General features: G+C 39.2%; 1 protein-coding gene across 3 annotated transcripts in view; it reads left to right on the top strand.

The window, feature by feature from the left end:
• The window catches only part of grid2 (glutamate receptor, ionotropic, delta 2), a 1,282,048-nt gene that overhangs the window by 1,070,121 nt on the left and 199,561 nt on the right, over positions 1-12,366 (top strand). The window lies entirely within an intron of this gene.

Here is a 12,366-nt window from a genome sequence, read left to right as displayed (position 1 = left end):
TAAAGATGTTGTGATGCCAAAAGATGTTGACGTAATCATAGTAGTATCGACTAGAAACGGTCCTATAGTTGGTATCATTACAGTGGATGTCAGGTGTGGCTCCACCAATGGTGTTTGTTTACATTTTGACGGCGGTGAGCTACGGTGTGTAGTGAAGCATGTTTAGCTATTCCTCGTCCTGCAGGGATGATACTTGTAAGAAACGTACTTTATTTGGGAGGTGAGGGGAGCAGTGAGCAGCAGCGTGCACCGCTATCGGGAATCATTTTGGTGATTTAACCCCCAATTCCAACCCTTGATGCTGAGTGCCAAGCAGGGAGGCAATGGGTCCCATTTGTATAGTCTTTGGTATGACTCGGCCGGGGTTTGGACTCACGAACTCCCAGTCTCAGGGCGGACACTCTAACCCCAATTCCACTGAGCTGGCCTTTTTAGAAGTAGCTATAACACTGCAGACAGCGAATGGACGTTTGCCGCTAGCTAGCTAGCCATTCTTAAAAAAATGGTAAATGGGCAATTGCCCTAACCACGACCCATCAGGAGCGAGGGCGAAGTGTCTTGCTCGAGGACACGACGGACGTGACGAAGTTGGTAGAAGCTGGGGGATTGAACCAGGAACCCTCAGGTTGCTGGCACGGCCACCAGAGGGCGTTTCAGTGTTTTAACTTCACCTTTATCTTTAGTTTTTAAGCCAAAATGCGTCCGTTCTCCCTTTTTTGTCTACACATTTGTGTCTGCTTGTAAGTACTCCGTGATTGTGCGCTGCCGAACATGCTCCTCTGCTCGTAAACCAGAGATGACACGGCATGACGACGACGGGGGCGGTATAGTACCGAATATGATTTAATAGTATCGCGGTACTATACTAATACCGGTATACCGTACAACCCTAATCTCTACACAAGCGGTAGAAAATGGATGAACGGAAGTACAAACACACACATTGGGGGGGTGGTATAGCTCGGTTGGTAGAGTGGCCGAGCCAGCAACTTGAGGGTTCCAGGTTCGATCCCCGCTTCCGACCATCCTTGGGCAAGACACTTTACCCACCTGCTCCCAGTGCCACCCACACCGGTTTAAATGTAACTTAGATATTGGGTTTCACTATGTAAAGCGCTATGAGTCAATAGAGAAAAGTGCTATATAATTCACTTCACTTCACATTCTTCCCGAGCATGTGAGAATCCACTCCGTCCGCCATTTTTGATAGATGTACGAAGCAAAACATCCAGCTTTCCCCAATCCAGTCACTGGATTGTAATTTCCTGTTTCAAAGTTGACATCTATCACTGTGTGTGCACATGTGTGTGTGTGTGTGTGTGTGTGTGTGTATGTGTGTGTGTGCCTATATGTGTATGTGAGCTTATTTGAGTGACGGAGATGGAGATGATACCATATAAAAACAATAAGACACCATAAAGGTGTTTTTGCAAGTTCCTGTCACACACACACTGCAAAAACTGAAATCTAAGTAAGATTAAATACCTCAAATAAGGGTGATATTTGCTTATTTTCTGTCTGATAAGATAATTCTTCTCACTAAGCAGATTTTATGTTCGAGTCTTTTACTTGTTTTAAGGGTTTTGGTCCTAAATGATCTCAGAAAGATATTACAGCTTGAAGCTGAGATTTTATGACCTATATTGAGTAAAACAGTGGTTCTCAAATGAGGGTACGCGTACCCCTGGGGGTACTTGAAGGTATGCCAAGGGGTACGTTAGATTTTTTTTTTAATATTCTAAAAATAGCAACAATTCAAAAATCCTTTATAAATATAAATAAAAACCTATCTTTTTTTCCAAATAGTTCAAGAACAACCACTACAAATGAGCAATATTTTGCACTGTTATACTATTTCATACTTGCCAACCTTGAGACCTCCAATTTCGGGAGGTGGGGGGGCGGGGCGGGGGGCCTGGTTTGGGGCGGGGCGTGGTTGGGGGCGTGGTTAAGTGGGAGGAGTATATTTACAGCTAGCATTCACCAAGTCAAGTATTTCATATACATACATATATATATATATATATATATATATATATATATATATATATATATATATATATATATATATATATATATATATATATATATATAATACATACTAAGTCAAGTATTTCATATATATACACATATATACATATATGTATATATATATATATATATATATATATATATATATATATATATATATATATATACATACAAGAAATACTTGACTTTCAGTGAATTCTAAATAGCAGCCTTATATATATATATTTTTTTATTATATACATATATATATATATACATATATATATATATATATATATATATATATATATATATATATATATATATATATATATATATAAAATAAATGCTTGAATTTCAGTGTTCATTTATTTACACGTATACACACACATAACACTCATCTACTCATTGTTGAGTTAAGGGTTGAATTGTCCATCCTTGTTCTATTCTCTGTCATTAAGCAAAGAAATCAAACAATGTACTAATATGATCCACTTCAGGAAACTCTTCAAACTTAAAGTGTTTACAAAGTACAAAGAAGAAGAACCATGATAAACATTCTGAATTTATCTCATCCATCCATTCATTTTCAAGATAATCTTACTCATCTCACCATATGCAATATAACTTACTTCACTAATTATTATTTATTTATTTTAATTGTTATTACTTATGGAGTATATTGTGAATAAATTGAGAACAGGAAGTGAACACAAGTTTTAGCAACTGCTATGTAAAGGAAAAGGGGTAGGATTAAATAAGCTCTGCTTCTTCCTACTCCTTTTTGAACATGTTGAACAAAGAAACTGGAAATTGTGACGCATCATGTTGTATGCGTGCACATTCCAAATAAACTCAAACTCAATTGCTTAAAGACATTCACTATTTTTCTAACCATGCTGAACACCCTCTCTGATGATGCATTGCTGTGTGGCACGCACAAAAGTGCTTTCATCAAATGCACTAGATGGCAGTATTGTCCTGTTTAAGAGTGTCACAACATTGCTGTTTACGGCAGACGAACTGCTTTACGGTAGACGAAAACGTGACTGCTGTTGTTGTGTGTTGTTGCCGTGCTGGGAGGACGTTAATGAAACTGCCTAACAATAAACCCACATAAGAAACCAAGAACTCGCCCTCCATCATTCTACAGTTATAACGTGATTGGGTAGGTACGCTGTTTATATTGTGGGAAAGCAGAAATTCCCACAAATTCAGGCGGACTCAGGTCCATGCGGACCTGAGTCTGCCTGAATTTCGGGAGATTTTCGGGAGAAAATGTGTCCCAGGAGGTTTTCGGGAGAGGCGCTGAATTTCGGGAGTCTCCCGGAAAATCCGGGAGGGTTGGCAAGTATGATTTAACAAATCACAAACTGATGACATAGTGCTGTATTTTACTTCTTTATCTCTTTTTTTCAACCAAAAATGCTTTGTTCTGATTAGGGTGTACTTGAATAAAAAAAATGTTCACAGGGGGTACATCACTGAAAAAAGGTTGAGAACCACTGGAGTAAAACATGCTTGAAACTAGAATATCAACTGTTGCAAAGCTGTGTCATCAACACTCACAAGTATAAAACTACTTTTTTAAAGTAATAATGTTTTATTTCAAGCATGAAACAATAAATCATGATGCCGAGCGCATATCATTATGTCAAGATAATGACACTAGCATTTACTTATTTAAGAATATTTTTCAACATATTGAGCAAAAAGGTAAAAAAAATGTTTTCTACCAAGAAAAGTGCACTTGTTATTAGTGAGAATATACTTATTTTAAGGTATTTTTGGGTTCATTGAGGTTAGCTAATTTTACTTGTTTTGGAAAGTCTTGACAACCCACATTTCCTTGTTCTATTGGCAGATAATTTTGCTTAGTTCAAATAAAACACCCCTAATTTTTGTATTTTTTTTCTTGTTTTTGAACACTAACTTTTTGCAGTGTAGGGACTGAAAGTACTGACAGCCTACAGAACCACTACAAAGTTCTACAGGAGCTTAATTTAAGAATATTTTTCAACATATTGAGAAAAAAGATCAATTTTTTTTTTCTGTTAACAAAAGTGCACTTATTATTAATGATAATATACTTATTTTAAGGTATATTTGGGTTCATTGAGGTTAGCTAATTTTACTTGTTTGGAAAGTCTTGACAAGCCAAATTTTCTAGTTCTATTGGCAGATAATTTAGCCTAGTTCAAGTAAAATACCCCTAAATTTTGTATTTTTTTTTCTTGTTTTTGAACACTGACTTTTTGCAGTGCAGACCAATGGTGTGACAGCTCACCGTAGTGTGGACAAGCCAAAATATCCCCACCATAGCAAGTGTCCTCACAGTGTAGATGAGAGGACACATGAACATAGAAAGACAAGAACACACACCCTCTCTCTGTTTATCCATCATTGCAATAATGTGGTTTTTTTTCGGTTTTTTTCCGGTGTTTCTTTCCTGGTGGCACTCGGAAGATGTTCATCTCTCATTGGACTAATCAGAATTCCGAAGCATCCGTTATGCCCGCCAGTGTCCTCCCTCCCCGAGTCAGCTTCGGAATAAACATCATTTATTTCTCTCCATCTCGTCACTCTGTGCGTGCCTCCCCGTGTTTTTTTTTACCTCCACTTGAATATTTTCATTTAATTTAGATAAATTCACCTTTTGCGCCACGTTGTTCACCCCTCCCTTTACAATATGCCGCCATTACCAAGTGCCTCTCAGCTTGCTGAGTGAATTAAGGATTTCCATAAATTTTCATGCATTATCTTTAATGTGTTTACTCTTCCGAGGTCATTAGAGGCATAATTACTACCTCTCGGGCGCCACCCGCCTAGCCCCCCCCCAGCCGCCAAAGATGGTGAGGAAAGAATCCCAATTTAAAAGGAGAACTGTGATGTTCTTGATTAGCAGGGCCCGCCTGTTGCATAAACACTATATGCGGTTGTTTAGGACTACAACTACTCGGGGTTGTCACATGTTAATGGGATAGGCCAGTGGTTCTTACAGTTTTTCCCATTTGCTTAGACACAATTTTATTAACTGTGTGTCTTTTTTCAAAAGATATACTGTATTTTTCGGAGTATAAGTCGCACCGGAGTATAAGTTGCACCTGCCGAAAATGCATGATAATAAAGGAAAACATATATATAAGTCGCACTGGAGCCTGGCCAAACTATGAAAAAAAATGCAATTTATAGTCCGAAAAATACAGTACACACTTTTCCAAACACCACATTCAATTTTCTTGACCCTGTAAAACCCCTTGTTGTAAAATTACAACGTTACTTTTAACCATCCTAAAAAACAATCTGTTACATTTTTTTATTTTTTTTTACCGCATTTACATAGTCATTGGGTCCTAATTTTCAGTCTCACGAGGCTATTGGAGTGTACACTTGTTTATAAGTAATAATATAAATAATAATTCCTTTGATTATTTGCTTGGTCAAAACAACAATCAAACACTTTTATGTTAAAATACTGAACCCTTATCCCAATAAACATCTGTTCAGTATTTTAACATAAAGGTGTTTGATTGTGAGGCATTAAAAGCCACAAAATGAATATATATATACACATATATATATATATATATATATATATATATATATATAGGCAGCACGGTGGGAGAGGGGTTAGTGCATCTGCCTCACAATACGAAGGTCCTGAGTAGTCTTGGGTTCAATCCCGGGCTCGGGATCTTTCTGTGTGGAGTTTGCATGTCCTCCCCGTGACTGCGTGGGTTCCCTCCGGGTACTCCGGCTTCCTCCCACCTCCAAAGACATGCACCTGGGGATAGGTTGATTGGCAACACTAAATGGTCCCTAGTGTGTGAATGTGAGTGTGAATGTTGTCTGTCTATCTGTGTTGGCCCTGCGATGAGGTGGCGACTTGTCCAGGGTGTACCCCGCCTTCCGCCCGATTGTAGCTGAGATAGGCTCCAGCGCCCCCCGCGACCCCAAAAGGGAATAAGCGGTAGAAAATGGATGGATGGATGGATGGATATATATATATATATATATATATATATATATATATATATATATATATATATATATATATATATATATATATATATATATATTAATTTTGTGGCTTTTAATGCCTCACAATCAAACACATATATATATATATATATATATATATATATATATATATATGTATATATATATATATATATATATATATATACATTAGAGATGCGCGGTTTGCGGACACAACCGTGGAGTCCGCGGATTATCCGCGGATCGGGCGGATGAAATAAAAAAAAATAAGATTTTATCCGCTCGCGGGTCGGGGCGGGCGGATTAATTATATATTTTTTTTTTTTTTGTTTGTTTTTTGTTTTTTTTTTTGCGGGTGGCAGTTAAACCAATTCGGAAATATATATACATAGTTAAATGTTGTTACCCACATACGAAAAACGAGCAGGCACCTGCTGCATATGCCACAACAGAAGAAAAAAAAAGAAAAGAGATGGACACTTTTACGGAGCGGAGAAGGGACGCCTCGCCGGGGTCCGGGACCGAGGCCCCTTCCCCCGAGAGGGCCCCACCGGGAGCCGTAGCTGAGGCGATCCGCGAGAAGGGCCCGACGCACGTCCAGGGTCACTACCGCGCCCACCGCACCAACACCCCGCCTCGTCCGCTTTCGCCGCGGCCGGCGTCACGCGCAGCAGGTAAGCAGCTTACCTGCCCGCCACCCCCGTGGCCGGGGGCTCGTAACATGGGTCACTCCGCGCGGTCCGCCCGCGCAGCTTACCTGCTTGCCACCCCTGTTGCCGGGGGCGCGTAACAGGGGTCACTCCGCGCGCAGTGCGCTCACGAAAGGGGTGGGGCTCACCCTGGTTGATATAGAGAGCAGGACGGTGGCCATGGAAGTCGGAACCCGCTAAGGAGTGTGTAACAACCCACCTGCCGAATCAACTAGCCCTGAAAATGGTTGGCGCTGGAGCGTGGGCCCATACCTGGCCGTCGCCGGCAGCGAGACGCGCTTGGAGGTGCGCTCAGCGCGGCTCCCATATGGATGGCGCTGGAGCGTGGGCCCATACCTGGCCGTCGCCGGCAGCGAGACGCGCTTGGAGGTGCGCTCAGCGCGGCTCCCATATGATTGCGCACTGGTGTGCGTCTGGGTCGTGACAGCGTCGCACGCGTATGTGCTGCATTGGATCAGTCTCCTTTCTTTAACAGGCAAAAGCTTTATAACCTCACCATACCTGCCAACTTTTGAAATCAGAAAAACCTAGTAGCCAGGGTCCAAGGGCCGCAGGCCCCGGTAGGTCCAGGACAAAGTCCTGGTGGAGGGTTCAGGGCTTCGCCCCCCGACGCAAAATGATTATTAGCATTCAGACAGGTTAAAATGTTGCTAAAACCATCACTTTTCTATCAGTCACAGTGACTTTTCAAAACAAAAATATTACAGCAAAAATCATATGGGTTGATTGACATGTTTATTCTGTAAGCTAACTTCAATAGTTTGAAATTATTTTGACAGTTAATGCCAGTTATCCTGTCAACCTTTCACAAGACTTCAATTTGTTAATTGAAAGTATAAATAGTATAAACACTTTTAACAGTATGTCGTGCTGTGAAATACAGCCGACAGGATTGCGCATGCATGGTGCAGGAGAACAAAGGACTTCTTTCATTTAAGGTTTGTGATAAACCATCAAACTCATTCGTTAAAAGGACTCTATAGTAATATAAAGCGAATTTTTCTGGACATTATCATGCAAGAAAAGTTTATTTTTGGGATCGCGATCACCGCGTAATGATTTTTAAAGGTTGCATTACATTATTAACTGTCCCATGTGATCAGCCAGTGCGATTGGAAGTCCATGCTCAATTATTGCCTCCGTAAATAAAACTTTGGCATTTATCACATCCAAAGAATCTGTTTGGGCGACGAAAAACGTTGAAAGTTTTCCACTTGTATCGCTAGCAACGGCATTAGACTTGTGTTTTTTTGTCCCAACGTGGTCTTTTACATCGCTAATTCCTCCGTGTCCGATCGAAAAATCTTGTCTGCAATAGGTGCAATTCGCGTAGTTTTCACCCTTTTTTTTTTTTTTTTATTAATATTAGATATTTAACAACGGGCGGATGGCGGGCGGGTGCAGTTCTGATCAAACGTTACATCGGGTGGATGGCGGATGGTTGACGACTTTCTGACGCGGTTGCGGATGAAATAAATTGCCTATCCGCGCATCTCTAATATACATATATATATTCATATATTCTTATATATATATATATATATATATATATATATATATATATATATATATATATATATACATATATATATATATATATATATACACATATATATATTCATATATTCTTATATATATATATATATATATATATATATACATATGTATATATATATATATTCATATATATATATATATATATATATATATATATATATATATATATATATATATATATATATATATATATATATATATATATATGCTGAAAATGCATTAAAAAAAAAAAATTCCTCGCACACTAATTGACTGAAAGAGTAATTTTTACACAATATGATTTGCCTGAACGGCTAGGAGACACCAAGAGTAACTAGCGGTATAAAATGGATTAGAAAAGACGGATTTTAAGAAATAACAATTAAAAAATAATAATAAGAATTGTTTTAAGTTTTTAAAAACTTGGGACTTTTCGCGGGCCGGATTTTGGATGCTGGCGGGCCAAATCCGGCTCACGGGCCGTAGTTTGGGGACCCCTGCTTTGGAGGTTCACACCAATCTTTTAAAATGCATGCTGGATGCTAACAACTCATGATACCTCAAATGCATCTACTTCTATCTTGTCGAGTTAAAATGAAAACATTACATTTGGTAGGTTGCCTACAGCCACGGCTGTTAACGCCATGTTTTTTGCGACTCCATTTGAGAATTATTTCAAGGAGATGGAGGCCATGTTGGTCGTAGTGTCTTAAGAGGAAGTTTTTTTGTTTTTTTTTAACTATTAATGCCTTTTGTTTCATCCTGGAAATGAAATGACAAGCGATGCGTTCAGGCGCTCCTCTCTGGTCAATTTCACGCTTGGATGTTTTCTCTCAGTTTCGACCCTTTAGGAAAACAGCGAGAGAACGGCAAAAAAAAAAAAAAAAAAAAAAAAAGGATGACCGTTACTGAGTAGTAATTGAGAGAGGAAGGATGCGGTCAGAGAAGCAGATTGAGCGGACAGGGCGAAGAAAAGCTAAGCGTTTGAATGGAGACGAGCATGGAGATGTGTGCAAATTGCACAGCTGTTGGAAGACAATGGAAGTGGTCTGGATGACAGACCCATTGCCTATTTTGACGCACAGATATTTAATTGTTATTTTGCTTTAAATTACTCTGTTTCCTCAAGTAGGGATATGGAGATTGCAGTATTGTTTCGCATATATGACTGTATTATTTCCCGAGCGACCCCGTGAGGGACAAGCGGTAGAAAATGGATGGATGGATGGAAATTCTGAAGAAGTCAAGACATTCACGATAAACATGCAAACCAACAGACGTCGATGAGCGAGTTACAACTTTTCTTTCTGTCACTCACCAGTCCCTGGAAGAAAGTGTCTCATAGGTCGTTAGCAAGTGGGAAAACCAGAAAGGAGGGGTTTTGATTCTAATTTTAGAAAAAAATGGTGATCAATGAAGAGGAGTCATCAAACAACTGGTCAGTAGCTAAGAAGCAGGATTAACAAGATAAGCACGTCCGCCAGGCCCTAGCTCCCAATAGTGAAGAAAAACAGAATAAATCCTGAAACCCCAAAAATGTATCTAAACCGGACGGTGATCAGATCACTCCCAAAATCTAATCACATTTTCCCTATTCTATATCTGACATTTGCTGAAAGTTAATTCAAATGTTGGTAACACTTTAGTATGGGGAACATGTTCTAAGTAACATTGTCATCCCATTGGGTTGAGTTTTTTCTTGCCCTGATGTGGGATCTGAGCCCTTTGAGACACTTGTGATTTAGGGCTATATACGTAAATATTGATTGATTGATTGATTGATTGATTGATTGATTGATTGATTGATTGAAGTAACAAAGACTTGTTATGTAGACCCTAGGGGAACATATTGTAAGAAACAAAGACTTAATTTAGAGCAGGGGTCTCACCTCAACTTACCTGGGGGCCACTGGATGCAGAAACTGGGTGAGGCTGGGCCGCAAGAAAAGATTTCTTAAAAAAAATCTAACATGACCTTTTTAATGAATTATCCTTCTTTGAATGGCTTTCCCGCCCTAGCAACCATCTCATCACCATGTAGCTAGCTTTGACTGCTGCATCGCTCTTTTCGCTTGCTTTCTTGACGAAATCTTGTTGCCTCAGTAGACTGGTTTTAAAATTTGCAACCCGGTTCACTCTCTCATCTACCTGGTATTTTGCATACTCCTCAGCATGTCTAGTTGTATAATGACGTTTCAAATTGTATTCCTTGTGCACCGCAACTTTCTCTATATCAACTACGGAAAAGAGCTATTAGGATTATTCATAAAGTAGATTACTTAGAACACACTAACATATTATTTATTAATTCGGGTTTATTGAAATTACAGGAGCTAGTAAAGTTGCAGACATTATGTGTCATGTTTAAGGCTAAAAGTGAAACATTACCAGCAAATTTACAAAAAATGTTTGTCATCACTTCTGAGAATGAAGAGCATAGAAGAAAAGGTCATTTCCAACATCAGTATTCAAGGACAACTTTAAAACAATGTGTATATCAGTGGTGGGGGTTAAACTATGGAATTCTCTTTACATTGAGATAAAAGATTGTAAAAATATATTCCAATTGAAAAAATATATAAAGACAGAACAATAAGATCATATGGACAGCCATAAGTGTTTACATTTTGCTTTATATTTATTATTTAACTTGTTTTTTGACTGGTTTTGTATTTGTTTTGTATCATCCCGTGAGGTGTATATAATTATTTTGTTTTTTTTTTGTTCGGTTTGTACATCATGAAGTTTTGCACTTCTTGTGTTTTTTTGTTTGTTTTCATTATATTTGGATGTAATTGTTGGTTTATATGATATCATTAAGTGAGACTACGTATTATGTTGAAGGGGGCAGAAAAATATAAGATTTTTCTTCATCCTGCTCCTTTTCAGGCATTGGTGTGTAAATGTATAATTGAATAATTGAGGTTTAATTGTCTATCGATCAAAGATGCACATCAATGAAGGAGATAAATAAAAATGAAATGAAATGAAATGAAATAAGACACGTCAGGGTGCCCCTGTGCTCAACAAAGAAATATTGCATCAAAAATCGTCTCTGTCTGGAGCCAACGGGAGGGGTGGCGGAGGGCGGCTCGCCGTGGAGTTTACAGTTACGGTAGCACAATTAGCCCCGAACGGGCTAACATCACCACTAACGTGTTACACGTCTGATTCGCCCAGCGACTCTCTGTCGGAGTATCAGTGCTGCGGGGGGGGGTTGAGGTGGGCGGGGTTGGGGGTAGCCGGGTTGTCTTTGTAGCTCGGAAGAGTTAGGGCTGCAAAGGATTCTGGGTATTTGTTCTGTTGTGTTTATGTTGTGATTAGGTGCGGATGTTTTCCCGAAATGTGTTTGTCATTCTTGTTTAGTGTGGCGCATATTAGTAACAGTGTTAAAAAATAAATAAAATAAAGTATGACCACCCTCAGTGTGACATGTATGGATGTTCCTCAAGTATGTCTTGCAATAACTTGCGTGTGTCCGCAGAAGCTTCATACAACATCTGTCTGAGCCGGCATTCTGTTAGCATGGAGGAAAAGATGACGTGGTGACAGTTTCTAGTGGATACTAAAGGCAGTGCCATCATGGAAACACCCTCGATATTGTCGAGAGCCTTATACCACACCGTGATCCCTTATACCACACCGTGATTGGTAAATTCCTTCAGCTCCGCACACAACGCTGTCAAGCGCCATTCATTTAAAACTCGCGGGCCGCTCTAACATTAAACCTTCATATTAAGGTGGGGGCAGCAAAATAACGTCTCGCGGGCCGCAATTTGCCCGCGGGCCGCATGTTTGAGACCCCTGATTTAGAGTTATTTGGTTTGGGTTAGGGTCAGGGTTAGAGGGGTAGGGTTAGGGTTGGGGTTAGGGTTAGGGTTGGGGCCATTAATAAGTACTTAATAATGACTAATTAAGAGCCAATATGTTACTAATTTGCATGTTAATAAGCAACTAATTAATGGTGAATATGTTCCCCATACTAAAGTGGTGTTCGGGTCTGTGGGATCCATTTTCATTTTTTATTAAAAGAAAAATTATACAATCAATTAATTTTTAAAACTGAGACTCACTACACATTTTTTATTACATATAAGATGTAATAGAAGTG

This window comes from Nerophis lumbriciformis, linkage group LG33, assembly GCF_033978685.3.
Source record: "Nerophis lumbriciformis linkage group LG33, RoL_Nlum_v2.1, whole genome shotgun sequence".
NCBI classification, from domain to species: Eukaryota; Metazoa; Chordata; class Actinopteri; order Syngnathiformes; family Syngnathidae; genus Nerophis; species Nerophis lumbriciformis.
This window is presented reverse-complemented; position numbering and strand designations above follow the sequence as displayed.